Raw genomic sequence first — 15355 nt, forward strand, 5'->3', positions numbered from 1 at the left:
AGGAAAGTTGGAAGGCCACCGTCACTACATCCAGCAATCTGAGGTTATTTCTCCCCTAAATCCTATTCTGTTTCTGTAGTGAAATATGTAACATTGGAAAGTTGTACACACACGGTGTGCTATCAAATTCTTGTTCACACGTAGATGGACAGCAAGACAAAAGATAACATATTTTAGATGTAAATCTTGTACTGCATATTTTAGCTCTAAACCTTGTTCTGCATATTATAGCTGAATCCTATATTGCATTATAGATGGACAGAAAGACAAAGATGTTAATTTATGCGGCTGCGGCACAATGGTTTATCAACATGATAACATTGGTTGTTCAATCCATAAAAAGAAAAAAAGAAGAGAGGCAATTACGTATGCCCCAATTGATGAGAGAGATAGGATAAGAAGAGAGTATTTTGACAACAAAATATGGAAGAGTGACACAACTTGTGTGAACATGCTTAGGCTTCAGAGAGAACCTTTCTTTAGGTTTTCTCAACTCTTTAGGGATCGCAACTTGCTAAAGGACACAATACATTTGACTATTGAGCAACAAGTAGCAATGTTCTTGCACACCGTTGGGCACAACATTAGAAATAGGGTAATTGGTGCCAATTTTGGTAGATCCGGTGAAGTCCTAAGCCGTTACTTCCAAAGGGTACTTCATGCCATTGGCGAGTTTCGAGATGACCTTATTAGGAAGCCTTCATTGGAGAACCAAACCAAAGTAGAAGGAAACGACCGGTGGGATCCATACTTTAAGGTATGAGACCAAGTGACAACTACATTTTGTCATTGTAGGCATTAATTTGTTTAGATCCTAATTTTTCGGTTTTTGTTTTCACCAAATAGGATTTTTTGACCCAAAATGAAACAATTCAGTAGTTAGTAACATTTCTGAAAATTACGACTCCAGATGCCACATGGATTCAGAAAAATGGATCCAAACTGAAACAATTCAATAGTAAGTAGTAACATTCCTAGACAGGACTCATCACTAGTAATACATTACAATTTACAGAGGAGCCCAGCAAGCCTTAATTCGTAACGAGAAGTACTGGCAGGCGGCAGCACGATGAGCAATGACTATAATCAGTAAACAGAAATTGCGGAAGAGGCAGAAATCTTATCAAACGTACCTCAAATCGGGCTGGGCGGCTGGCTGCGTGCCTTCTGCAGCTGTACAACGCCGCGCGCCGGGCGTCGACTGCCGAGCGCGGTCTGGACGGCTGCCGGCTGGTCGCGGTGGCGCAGGGCAGGGGCAGGGCGGGTGGGTAGAGTCGATGACGAGATACGGGACCAGGTAGCGAGATCGGCAGAAGCGCAGAGCAGTCGCGAGGGGAATCGGGGACGCAACGGCTGTCTTGGCCGCTGCCGCGGCTATGCGACGAGTCAACTCAAGGTTGTGTTTGCTGGGCTTTTTTTGTTTTTCTTTCCTTCCAGCCCATCCCCTGATCTCTCTTATGGGCTATGGTCTCTCACACGCGATGCGAAATTTTGAATGATGCTTGCAGGCGCATGATAAGACCCGGTTAGGAGGAAAGGCCATGAGCAAGAATTTCAGTGTCTCTATGTTCAGCTTTATCCACAAACTAACACAACGCACTGGCTTAGGTATCGTCAAAATATGTTGGCGTCACATGGCCTTTGTGTGCGGTTCACTATTTTGAAAAGAACAAAAATACAACAAAAGATCAAACGTGAGGCACACTCTGCAAAATCAAAGCATGTAGGTTTTTTCTTATGCAAAATCAAGATTTTTTGAGATTTTTTTCTAAGATCATATTGATCAAGTTCTATTGTGCTATTGGCATATCATATTTATCGTAATTTTTTTAAGATGGACTACCCTGTTTCAAAATCTTTGATCCGCCAGCCAGCCGCTCTTGCCACCACCGTCAGAGGCAGAGTCTTGGCTTCCAACCGTCCTCCTGCGGCCTTCTAGCCGCTGCCACCACCTGCGGCCACCAACCTCTCTCCTGCACGCAGGGGGTCCCACAGCAACTGAACCACCTCTCGCAATCCAACAATGGAGGGTCTCCTCGACAGGCCCCTGAACCCGAACAAGCTTCTTAAGGAGCAGTGAGTGCAAAGTTCAAACCCTACCTACATTTGCACCACTTTATTCTTGCCCGTACTGCTCTGCTAACTTGTAGGTATTCTCCCCCTTCATGACGCAGATTCGTGAGCAACCTGACGGGGTCGTCCCTTCTGGAGATCGCGGCGCTCTCCACTATCGTGCCGGTGACTGATCAGTCTCTCTCCCTTAGATTCCCAATATTTCTGTATCTATATATGCATGTCAGGGTTGTGGTTTGATTTGCTTTTTTGGTTTGCAGGCAGTGGTGGTTTTAAGGAAATGGAGCAGCAGAGGTCAGTTGGTTAGATATACTGTAATTTTTCATAACCATTTCTATCTTTTCATGTAAATGTATAATGTTTTTGTGCAACAAATGTGCAAGTGAGATACAGCTCATCATTGTGTAGGTATTATGACTGGAAAGTGGAATCTTAGTTGCTAGTATGCTGCAGTTTTTCACATTTAGCGTTTTGATCATAAATGTGTATGTTCTAATATTCACCGATCCAGCTAGCATGTCCAATACTTTAAACTGTGCTGACCAATCTGATGCTAGCTATGTCATGGCATCCTTCTCAGTTTTTCCATGTTTTTTACCCTGATGTAGTCATTGTTATCAATAATAGAAACGTCTTTATTTTCATGCATGGAGTAGATCTGACAGAGATTTCTACTTCCTTGTTTTGATCTTATTATAGATAATATTAGGAGGGAACAAAAATGATGATGCTCTTGCTGATCATAAAGATGGAGTGTATTACTTTTCAGCGTTGGTTATAGATTGTCTCACTGTTGTATTGCCTATACTTCTGATTTTCATGGCAAGTACCCTCTTCATTGCATTTTAATATGCATACGTGATGAAATTGTTAAACGGCATAAATCAGGGAACATGCAGAGCACAAGCCTATACTGAAGTACTGAACTATTCAGTTGTCATCTACCAATCTTTGGCTGAGCTTTAACATTTTTTAACTCATGATGAAGTGAATCTGTGGTTATTCCTTTGGTTTGTTGCAGATCTTAGCTGAATGGGCTTATATTTGTGCAATTTCTCTTGTAGTTGTGATATCTATCTACATCTTGCTTAAAAGGTATTTGGTATTTAGTTATTTCCCCAATTTTTGTTACCTTGTTTTTGCTGCTCTAATTCCCTTCTAATTTCTTTTCGTGACACACTACCCTTGGTGATCTGGAGTTATATGACACTGCACTTTCAGGTCTCAGTCTCAGTCTCATCTCAAGGCTCAACAACATCTGCCTTCTCTTAGGGCAGACATATCTTCTTACCGAGTGTCAGTGGTATGCACAAGTTTATTGATTATATAAGTAACACATTATCGCTCCTTCACCAGTACTAGAGATGGAGCAGTACTATTGCAGTATTAATGGTGATTGTGCTCTTTGTAGGTTTAATTTACATGCTTGTCCATATTGGCAGTGGATTTCAAAATCTTTCCTAGACGGTATGCAAAGGCTGAAACATATATGGTAGTGGCATTGTAAGTTAACTCATCCAAGCATTTTCTTTAGTTTATCTTTTGTTTTTACATGTTCCGCTCCTTACCTTCGTCATGAAGGCCAATTAACTAGCCAAAGGTTGTTTACATGGTGTGTAGCCCCCATGATGGCCTAATTTTATAATCATCATCATTAAGAATTGCACAAAATCATGAACTAGTTGTGCAAAAAGTGACAGCAGCTGCAAATGTGCATATTATTTGGATTGCAAAGGATCAACGGCTTCATTAGATTGGTTAAATGAAATCCATTTGTCAGTCGTGGACTCCTCTGGTGCATGAAGTAGAGATGTATCTGCACATTAGGAGCTGGAGTGGGTTGTGTTACTGGTAATGCCTCCTGCTGCTTCACAGCCACCGCTCCTCCTTTAGCGCACAGTATCGCTGCCCATCCTGCTGTGCACATGGAAGTAAACTCATGACACGTTGAGCTAGTAATCAATACAAAGTTGGCCCTGTGATCCTCACGGTTTTGTTGCAGTGTAAACATTCCTTATTCATATCCTGGCCCGAACTCTTCATGCCCTAATTGTTTCTTGGCTTCCATGCAAATCGTTGCTTACATATATCTTTGCTTGGCTGGTCTATACTCATAATCTCATACATTGGATCAGCACAATGCAATCTCATGCTAGGAAACTCCACCGGCTGCGCTCAGCAGTCCCGCCGCCGCCGCCGCTGACTTCATCCCTGGTGCATATTCTTGGAGTCTGTTTTGCAATCAGAACTGTAGCTTGCAAATATTGCACACGCCAAACTCTTGTTTCATGTTTGTGCGCACACATAGAACCAGATTGTTTGAGTCAATCTCCACACATGCATGGCCTGGATTCTTCTAGCTGGGCTCAACAATGTCACTACAGAGGACTCTGCCGCCATTTGTATGCCTTCTGCTTCTCCTAGCATCATCTCATCTATCTGCTCTGCTACCACTGTTTATAGTTGCACCTTTGATGATGTTATCCCTGTATGCACTGCCGTTCCTCCTCTTGTGCTTGCCTCCTCCACTGTTCTTGACTGTGTCGGCTTCTTGCGACACCTCTACAACTACTTCTTGCTCCAGTGTCATTGCCATGGTTGTATATGTTCAGCACTGACTCTATCTGATGTGGCGCTGGATAATATATCAACTCAATACCGATTGACAACAGCCGTCGTAGATTGATTTGCAACTTTGTAACTCTCGAAATATGGTGCTTTATCATGTCTAACCATACTTGATGAAGGCCACAATCCTTAACTTTGCTGGAAAATTCAAACCTTTTTTACCTGTTGCTGCAAGCCCTGCGGCAGTATGACTACCCTGGTCTAGGTTGCTGACATGCCGGTCGAATGCGATTTACGATGTCCACATCACTTAATAGTCATCTTTGTGGTTGTCCAATTTTCATGCCTTTCGCCTGTATGATTAGGTCATCAACTACTGTTCACAATTGCTTATTTTTTGTTCTTCTGGAATTGACACAAGTTTCTTGTTTACAAATATGCCTTGCTTCCATTTTTTCGTCATCAATCTATTATTTATTACTCCCTCCGTCCTGAAATTCTTTTCTTAGATTTTTCTAAATACGGATGTATCAAGTCATGTTTTAGTATTAGGTACATCCGTATCTAGACAAATCTAAGACAAGAATTTTGAGACGGAGGGAGTAGTTATCAATGTAAGGTTCTCGACCCGTGCTTACCTTCGTGTAATTTGAATCATGTTTGCCTTTATTTCTGAAAGATCAGAAATCTGATCTCTCTTCCGACATAACAGATGGATCTCGGAGTAGGGTCTTTTGTAGTGGCTAACGCACTGGTGTCTAGACAAGCACGAAACATAACCTCAATGTAAGTGCTTAAATGATCTCATTTGTCTTAAAGAAAATATTTTAGGGCTTAATAAATATAAATATATATATATATATATATATATATATATATATATATATATATATATATATATGGATTCAGCATGATGCTAAGGGTTCTCATCTAGTTAAGTCGGAAGTAGCTCACATGAATACTTAAACTAAAAGGCAAACTCTGTGAACAAGTATATTCTGTATTATGCAAAAGTGAATCCTACTTTTTCTATCTTAATAATTATTAGTCAATAGTCATAGTGTTTGGTACTGTCGTCCTTCGGGCTTAATGTCAAAATGTTCTTACTACATAAGTTGTTTTTTGTAGATACTCTAAAGAACTAATGTTTATTCATGTTGACTGTTTTTACTGGGCATAGGCGCTTGTAGGAACCTAGAAGTTTCAACTTCACCACGTACATTATGGTGTGCTGAGTTTTCTTGCCCTTTTTAAATTGAGATACAAAGTATTACAATTCTGCATGCAAATATTAGCTTTGTCAGTTCATTGATAAATGAAGAAAATTATAACCATTAGTAGTATTTAGGATAAAATCAGTGGTTCATCTCTTCTTTCAAATAAGATCTGTCCTGCAACTTTTGCATCTTTTCTATTTGCATGTAGGTGGCATTCCTGTGTTAATCGCTTCTTGTTAGGTTGTTCTCCAAGTAGCTTTCTGACTTAGTATATTCCTCATACTGACAAATGATCCCGTGTTTGTCCAGTATCATTGCAAAAATGCAGTTACTTTGGCAGAATCATTCTTTGAATTTTTAATTTTCTTGGGAAGATAACTGTAGTTTCTGACCGATAGATCTGCCAATAGGCACTATTCAATAGCATACGTATTCTATCTCATAGTGAATGTTCTGTTTTTTAGGAGATGGAAGGCAGCACTGAGGTCCATAAGTCCTCTAGTGTTTCTTGGCTTTGCTCGTCTTATCTCTACATCAGGTGTTGATTATCAGGTACTTTTCTTGTGCCAATTACTTATATTACGCATCCGTCAGAATTTATCATATAATGCCATCCGTGCAGACTTGCTAACCTTTTCTTGTGTTTTCTTGTCCCTGTCTATTTTCGTATTCTCACTTCCTTCATTTCTAGATACTGACACCTGTATTAAGCAGAATTAGATATAATAGTTACTATCGCATGTGTAGTCCTGTGTAGTAATGAAAGTGGGGTTGATTGGATTTCAGTTTGCAATGCATAATCTAAGGTTATTTACTCCATTTTTTCTATATTAGAATGTTGTCTTTTCTGAAGAGGTATGTTCTGTTTGTTACCTTGTAGGTGCATGTAGGAGAATATGGTGTCCATTGGAACTTCTTTTTCACCCTTGCACCAGTTTCTATCCTTACATTCATTATCAGGATTCATCCTAAATATTGCGGGATAGTTGGTATGCTTGTTCTTGCAGGTACTAATGGTTCTAGTTTTACAGTTTGGTTAGAAGGGTTTAGAGGTGCTACAATTCTCCTTTTTCAGTAGATAAATTGCAGGTACTAATGGTTTAGAGGTATGGCCAAATTTTGGGTTGAATGAGTATCTCACATCTGATGAGAGAAGTGTTGATATCATTGGCCAGAGTAAGGAAGGCGTGTATAGCATATTTGGTAAAAATATCTATGTGTGCATGAATTTTTTGTCATTTTTTGCATAAGATGCTAAGGAACATAGAGGCGTAGAGCCGTCCAAGCTTGGTTTTTGTTTGTTTGACAAAATAACATTGTTGGTCTAGATTTGTACAGAAAGCTTGATACGTCTCCGTCGTATCTACTTTTTCAAACATTTTTGCCCTTGTTTTGAACTCTAACTTGCATGATTTGAATGGAACTAACCCGGACTGACGCTGTTTTCAGCAAAATTGCCATGGTGTTATTTTTGTGCAGAAATAAAAGTTCTCAGAATGACCTGAAAATCAACACAGAATTATTTTGGAATATATAAAAAATACTGGAAGGAAGATCCATGTCAGGGGGCCACCACCTGTCCACGAGGGTGGGGGCGCGCCCTACCCCCTGGGCGCTCCCCCTGCCTCGTGGGCCCCCTGACGCTCCACCGACCTCAACCCTGACTCCATATATTCACTTTCGGGGAGAAAAAAACCAGGGAGAAGGATTCGTCGCGTTTTACGATACGGAGCCGTCGCCAAGCCCTAAACTCTCTCGGGAGGGCTGATCTGGAGTCCGTTCTGGGCTCCGGAGAGGGGAATCTGTTGCCATCGTCATCATCAACTATCCTCCATCACCAATTTCATGATGCTCACCGCCGTGTGTGAGTAATTCCATCGTAGGCTTGCTGGACGGTGATGGGTTGGATGAGATTTATCATGTAATCGAGTTAGTTTTGTTAGGGTTTGATCCCTAGTATCCACTATGTTCTGAGATTGATATTGCTATGACTTTGCTATGCTTAATGCTTGTCACTAGGGCCCGAGTGCCATGATTTCAGATCTAAACCTATTATGTTTTCATCAATATATGAGAGTTCTTAATCCTATCTTGCAAGTCTATAGTCACCTACTATGTGTTATGATCCGGCAACCCCGAAGTGACAATAGTCGGGACCACTCCCGGTGATGACTGTAGTTTGAGAAGTTCATGTATTCACTATGTGTTAATGCTTTGTTCCGGTACTCTATTAAAAGGAGGCCTTAATATCCCTTAGTTTCTGCTAGGACCCCGCTGCCACGAGAGGGTAGGACAAAAGATGTCATACAAGTGCTTTTCCATAAGCATGTATGACTATATTCGGAATACATGCCTACATTACATTGATGAATTGGAGCTAGTTCTGTGTCACCCTAGGTTATGACTGTTACATGATGAACCGCATCCAGCATAATTCTCCATCACCGATCCATTGCCTACGAGCTTTCCATATATTATTCTTCGCTTATTTACTTTTCCGTTGCTATTGTTATCATCACTACCAAACACCAAAAATATTACTTTTGATACCGTTACCTTTTACCACCATTACCACTACTATCATATTATTTTGCTACTAAACACTTTGCTGCGGATACTAAGTTTCCAGGTGTGGTTGAATTGTCAACTCAGCTGCTAATACTTGAGAATATCCTTTGGCTCCCCTTGTGTCGAATCAATAAATTTGGGTTGAATACTCAACCCTCAAAAACTGTTGCGATCCCCTATACTTGTGGGTTATCAAGACTATTTTCTGCCGCCGTTGCCGTGGAGCACAGCTCTATTCTTTGAGTCACTTGGGATTTATATCTGCTTATCACTATGAAGAACTTGAAAGACGCTAAAACAAAAATTTATCACTCAATTACGAGGGGAGGTAAGGAACTGCCATCTAGCTCTGCACTTGATTCACCTTCTGTTTTGAGTAGGTTGTGACACCTAAACCTGTTTCTGCTATTAATTCTGATATGTCGCATGTTATTGATGATGCCACTTCTACTATGCATGATACTTATGATGAAACCACTTCTATGCTTGATACTACTGTGCCACTTGGTGAATTTCTTGATGAACAACTTGCTAGGGCTAGAGAGAATGAAATTATTGAAACCGATAATATTGATGAAAGTGATGATGAAGAATCTCCCCCTAGATATAAATAACCTGTTGTTCCTGAGGGTTATGTTATGGATGAAGAAACTGCTAGAGACTTTCTTGCTTGCAATGATAGGAGTGATCTTAAGAAATTATTAGCTAAGCTGAAACAAAAAACTTTGAATGCTAGAATGAAATATTATCCTGCTTATGCTACTTCACCTATCTTTGTTACTGATAAGGATTATGCTTTCTCTGTTGATCCTGAGACAATAACTTTAGTTGAATCTGATCCTTTCTATGGCTATGAATCTGAAACTGTTGTGGCATATCTTACTAAATTAAATGATATAGCTACCCTGTTCACTAATGATGAGAAAACTCGCTATTATTATATCCTTAAATTATTTCCATTCTCATTAAAGGGTGATGCTAAGATATGGTTTAATTCTCTTGATCCTGGTTGTGTGCGTAGTCCCCAGGATATGATTTATTACTTCTCTGCTAAATATTTCCCTGCTCATGAGAAACAAGCTGCTTTAAGGGAAATATATTATTTTGTGCAAATTGAAAAAGAGAGTCTCCCACAAACTTGGGGGAGGCTTCTCCAATTACTTAATGCTTTGCCTGATCATCCTCTTAAGAAAAATGAAATACTTGATATCTTTTATAATGGACTAACTGATGCTTCCAGAGACCACCTGGATAGTTGTGATGGTTGTGTTTTCAGGGAAAGAACACTAGATGAAGCTGAAATTCTATTGAATAATATGTTTACTAACAAAAATAATTGGACACTTCCTGATCCAATTCCTGAACCAACTCCTAAGCCAACTCCGAAGAAGAGGGGTATTCTATTTCTCAGTCCTGAAGATATGCAAGAGGCAAAGAAATCTATGAAGGAAAAATGTATTAAAGCTAAAGATGTTAAGAATTTACCTCCTATTGAAGAAATACATGGTCTTAATTTACCGCCTGTTGAAGAAATGCATGGTCTTAATCCATCACCTATTGAAGAAATACATGGTCTTGATAACCCGACACAGGTAGTAAAGGTAAATTCTCTTTATAGATATGATAAAGCTGAAATCACATTTACTAAGTTTGCTAGCCCATGCTTGGATGAGTTTGATGACTTTATGGTTAAACAAGAAAACTTCAATGCTTATTTTGGTAGAGAATTAAAACGCAATGCTGATATGCTTGAACACTTGGGTGATTATATGGCTAATATTAAAGGTGAACTTAAACTTATTAGTAAACATGCTTCTATGGTTACCACTCAAGTAGAACAAGTACTTAAAGCTCAGAATGATTTGCTCAATGAATTGAATAGTAAGAAAAATGATAATGATGTCAGAGTTATGACTAGAGGTGGTAAAATGACTCAGGAACCTTTGTATCCTGAAGGCCATCCTAAGAGAATTGAGCAGGATTCTCAGAGAGATAATATTGATGCACCTGATCCTTCTAAAAGGAAGAGAAAGAAAAATAATAGGACTTTGCATGCTTCTAGTGAACCTGTTGATGACACACCTGAGAATCCCAATGATATTTCTATTTCTGATGCTAAAACACAATCTGGTAATGAATATGAACCTAGTAATAATGTTAATGATGATGTTCATATTGATGCTCAACCTAGAAATGATAACGATGTAGAGATTGAACCTGCTGTTGATCTTGATAACCCACAATCAAAGAATCAACGTTATGATAAGAGAGACTTTGTTGCTAGGAAGCACGGTAAAGAAAGAGAACCATGGGTTCAGAAACCCATGCCTTTTCCTCCTAAACCATCCAAGAAAAAGGATGATGAGGATTTTGAGCGCTTTGCTGAAATGATTAGACCTATCTTCTTGCGTATGCATTTGACTGATATGCTCAAAATGAATCCTTATGCTAAGTATATGAAAGAAATTGTTACAAATAAAAGAAATATAACGGAAGCTGAAATTTCCACCATGCTTGTTAATTATACTTTTAAAGGCGGAATACCAAAGAAACTAGGAGATCCAGGAGTACCCTGTAGCGACCAGACCTCAAACGGTCTGATCTCTGTGCTTCAGTGTCATCCCTGGACCAGTATTGCTGACACGCACAGTACTTGAAGGATTTATAACAGAGTAGCAATCACACACTTATTACAACAAGTGTCTCAAAAGAGAACTTATTACAAATAATATGGCTTAAGGCCATCTAATAACGATAACAGCGGAAGGCTTGGAAGATAAGTGAGTCCATCAACTCCAACAGCATCACTGAGTATAGAACCACGACCTAAAGACACCTTACTCGTCGTCTGAAAAGTCTGCAACATGAACGTTGCAGCCCGAAAATGAGCCAGCACATGGAATATGCTGGCAATGTAGCACATAGAGAGTAATGAACAGAAATAGGCTATACTACATGCATATTTGGCTGGTGGAAAGCTCTATGGTTACAGTTTTGCGCAAAGCCAATTTTTCCCTACTGCAAAGGAATAAATTTTATTTAACTATCATGGTAGTTGTTAAACATTGAGAGCGTAGACAACCTCTCAATCCCAATTAAACATCATCATTAAAACCCAACAAAATTAATTAAAGTCACATGATGAGATTCACATGATAATCCAAGTACTAGATACTCAAGACGTCCATAACCGGGGACACGGCTAACCATGGTTAGTTTATACGCTCTGCAGAGGTTTGCGCACTTTTCCCCACAAGACTCGATCTCCTCCGTTGGGATTCTCGCACTACATGGTGTTTGAGAAACGGATGACCGAGACATAGTCTTTCAGAAGCGCTAGCACCTTACGATCGGGTAGACCGTTACACCTACTTTCCCCTACATCTGCTAGTCTACCACTGTAAGAGTTCGCACGACTTAATCAACTATGCTAGAGCCCATAGTAGCTTGTGGCTGCACACGAAAGTTTCTAGTATGAAATAATCTCATGATCCCTTTGAGCATGGGTGGCGGTCCATAAAGAAAAACAGGCAATCGCTGGAATACCCAGGTGCCTCAATCCACCCAGATGTGTATTAAAGTTGCCACCTTAAATAAACCATTAATTAACAATCTCACATCTGTCATGGATACACTCACCCAATCCACGTCTACTAGCATAGCATGGCAATATAAGCAAACGTAGAAGTAAGTCCCAAGGGTTTGATAATAAAATAGGTAATAGGTACTACCTCATCTACTTTCCCAAAACCCACAATTTAATTAGATCCTAATCATGAAATGTTTGAGGATTGATCTAATGCAATAAAACTGGGTAGTAAGAGGTATGATCAAAGTGTTACTTGCCTTGCTGATGATCCGTGAAACCTAGAGATTCGAAGTAGCAAGCGGCGCACTCCGGGTACTCTATCGCAAACAAACAAGCACACAATAAGCACTCATCTAAAGCACGGGTAAAACTCGAATAAGAGATCTAACCAGAAAGTTCAACTTAAGAACTCCGGTTTGCAAAAAGAAACAAATTGAACGAAACAACGAAAATCAAACAACGAAAGAAACAAGCTTCGTTTACTAATCTGGATCCAAGTCAAATTTTACAGAAGCAAAAACTTGTTTGAGTTGGTTAAACGGAAAGAGGGTTTCGATACGAAACTCTAGGCGCTTGAATCGCCTGATTCCGATAAACGAGCGAAAAGTTAAACTAAAACGAAAATCGGATCAGAAATCGCGATCAGAAATAATCGCGGAAAATCCGAGAAAAAGAAAAAACGACGAAAAGGCTAACGAACGAACGTTCCCTGTCTGCGGCTAAACGACAAAAACCGTTCGTTAAAACGACCGTACGGACGAACGTCCGCTAAATAAACTAAACCCGGAAAAACTAAACCGATCTAAAAAGAAAACGACCGCGGTTTTTATAAAAAAACCGGGCGGTTGACCGGTGAAGACCGGCGGCGGTGGCGGCTACCTCCGGCAGCGGCGAACTCCGGCGGGGCGGTGGCGGTCGGCGGCGGCGAACTCCGGCGGGGCGGCGGCGGATGTCGGCGAGGCGGCGGCAGCGCGCGGCGGCAGCGGCGGCTCGGGGCGGCGGCAGCTAGGGTTAGGGCGGGGCTGGGCGTCTCGGGGCTGGGCTCCCCTGGCTTATAAAGGCCGGCCGGGCTAGAGTCCGGGTCGGGTACGGCCCGGCTAGGTCGGTACGTTTTTTTTAATAGTTTCGCGCGGAAAAACAAAGAAAAGAAATACTAAATTGGCTCCAAGAATTCCGAAATAAATATTCCCCGACTTCTAAAATCAAGCCGGACAAGGTGAACATTTATTTGGGGCCTAAATGCAATTTTGAAAAACGCATATTTTTCCTAAATTCAAATAAAACAGCGAAAAAACTCCAAAAAATTATTTGATTTTTTAAATCCTCAATATTCCTTTAATTTGGTAAAGTCATTTTATTCCCTCTCACTTATTTTTATAATTAGAATTATTGAAGATAAAATAATTAAATCAAATGATCCTATTTTAAAATTTTGAGAAAATCCCAAATATGAAAATAACGAAATCCCCAACTCTCTCCACGGGTCCTTAAGTTGCGTAGGATTTCTAGGATCAAGCCAAAATGCAAATAAAATATGATATGCAATGATGATCTATGTATAACATTCCAAATTGAAAATTTGGGATGTTACATACCCACTATACCATGCTCCATTAAAAGAAACTATGTTAAAACTGCTTTATGTGATTTTGGAGCCGGTATTAGTGTTATGCCTCTCTCTTTATATCGTAGACTTGATTTGAATAAGTTGACACCTACTGAAATATCTTTGCAAATGGCTGATAAATCAACTGTTATACCTGTCGGTATTTGTGAGGATGTGCCTGTTGTGGTTGCAAACGTTACTATTTTAACAGACTTTGTTATTCTTGATATTCCCGAGGACGATAGTATGTCTATTATTCTTGGAAGACCTTTTTGAATACTGCAGGGGCTGTTATTGATTGCACCAAAGGCAATGTCACTTTTCATGTTAATGGCAATGAGCATACGGTACACTTTCCGAGGAAACAACCTCAAGTTCATAGTATAAACTCTATTGGAAAAAATTCATCGATTATTTTTGGAGGTTTTGAATTCCCTCTTCCTACTGTCAAGAAGAAATATGATATTCTTATTGTTGGGGATGTGCATATCCCCGTTGAGGTAACCTAGTGTTATGCGAAAATTCTCCGATTCCATGTTATTCGAAATGAGTTTGTTAACAAGACCTGATCAACCTTGTTAGTGGATTCCTTTTGATGAGCATGAGACGGATGAATTTAGAAAACACAACTCTCTGTACCCTCTTTTTATTTTCTGTCATTCATATTAAATAAAGCAAAAATAGTAATTTATGTCTGTTTTCTGAATTATCCATGCAATAAAAAATACCCCAAAAATAAAAGTTCTCCAAATGCCCTAAAATTTAAATATGATTTTTTTCTGGAATATTTGAGAATATCTGGCATTGAGAACACAGCAGGGGGAGCAAGCACCTGGCCACGAGGGTGGAGGGCGCGCCCTATCCCCCTGGGCGCGCCCCCTGCCTCGTGGGCCCACGGTGGCTCCCCTCCACCTATTCCAGCTACCACACACTCCTTCTTCCTCCCGCAAACATCACTAACCAGCTCAAACACGAGTCCAAGCTCATTTTGCTGACATTTTTGATTTCCTTGCTCAAAGCACCTCTCACAAAACTACTTTGGGGGATTGTTCCTTAGTATGTGACTCCTCCAATGGTCCAATTAGTTTTTGTTCTAGTGCTTTATTCATTGCATATTTTTGCTGCTTAGGTGACTCTGTTCTTGAGCTTGCATGTCAAATTTATATGGTCAAAAGTAGTTTTGATGCATGATATTGCCTCTAGGCACTTGTAGGAGTAGTTGCTATCAATATTGTTGAGTTTGGTTCACTTTTATTTTGAAGTTACTAAAATTTCAGAATTTTTTCATAGGAAGAAACATGTTTAGGAAAATGTACCAAGGTGGTCCTTCAAGGAAGCAAGGACCCAGGCTCGCAATACGCGATGCCGACAAGAACCACCGAGGGAAGCTCAAGTGCGGGCTTGTGAATGGCCTTCAGAGGACTTTATGGATCGAGCAGGAATCAAGGAAGAATTTAACGCATATGTGCGTAATGCTGATCTTGAGAGCTTCGAGGCTGATAAGTGCCGCCAGTACCACTATCTCACTCATTCCTTTGTGAGAAGGTTTGAATTTTCATCATCACGCAACTCTCAAACTGTCCTGTTTGATCTTTATGAAAATTCGTATACTATGGACTTAGAGGATTTTAACACTGCTTGCAAACTTCCACAATGGGGTAGTCCTAATGAACCTCGCAAATCTGAATTTAGAGATTTTCTTGCTAGTATAACTGTGGGGGAATCTAGAGACAT

At 40.1% G+C, this 15355-nt stretch overlaps 2 pseudogenes; both read left to right on the plus strand.

Annotated features, from left to right (window-relative positions):
- The first annotated feature begins 254 nt into the window (after window positions 1–254).
- LOC147983842 (uncharacterized) lies at window positions 255–1272 on the plus strand (annotated as a pseudogene).
- Window positions 1273–2023: 751 nt separating this feature from the next.
- Window positions 2024–15355, plus strand: part of LOC125541000 (uncharacterized protein At4g17910-like) — a 57738-nt pseudogene continuing 44406 nt past the window's right edge.

This window comes from Triticum urartu, chromosome 2A, assembly GCF_056163025.1.
Source record: "Triticum urartu cultivar PI428250 chromosome 2A, HENAU_Tu73, whole genome shotgun sequence".
Taxonomy (NCBI): Eukaryota; Viridiplantae; Streptophyta; class Magnoliopsida; order Poales; family Poaceae; genus Triticum; species Triticum urartu.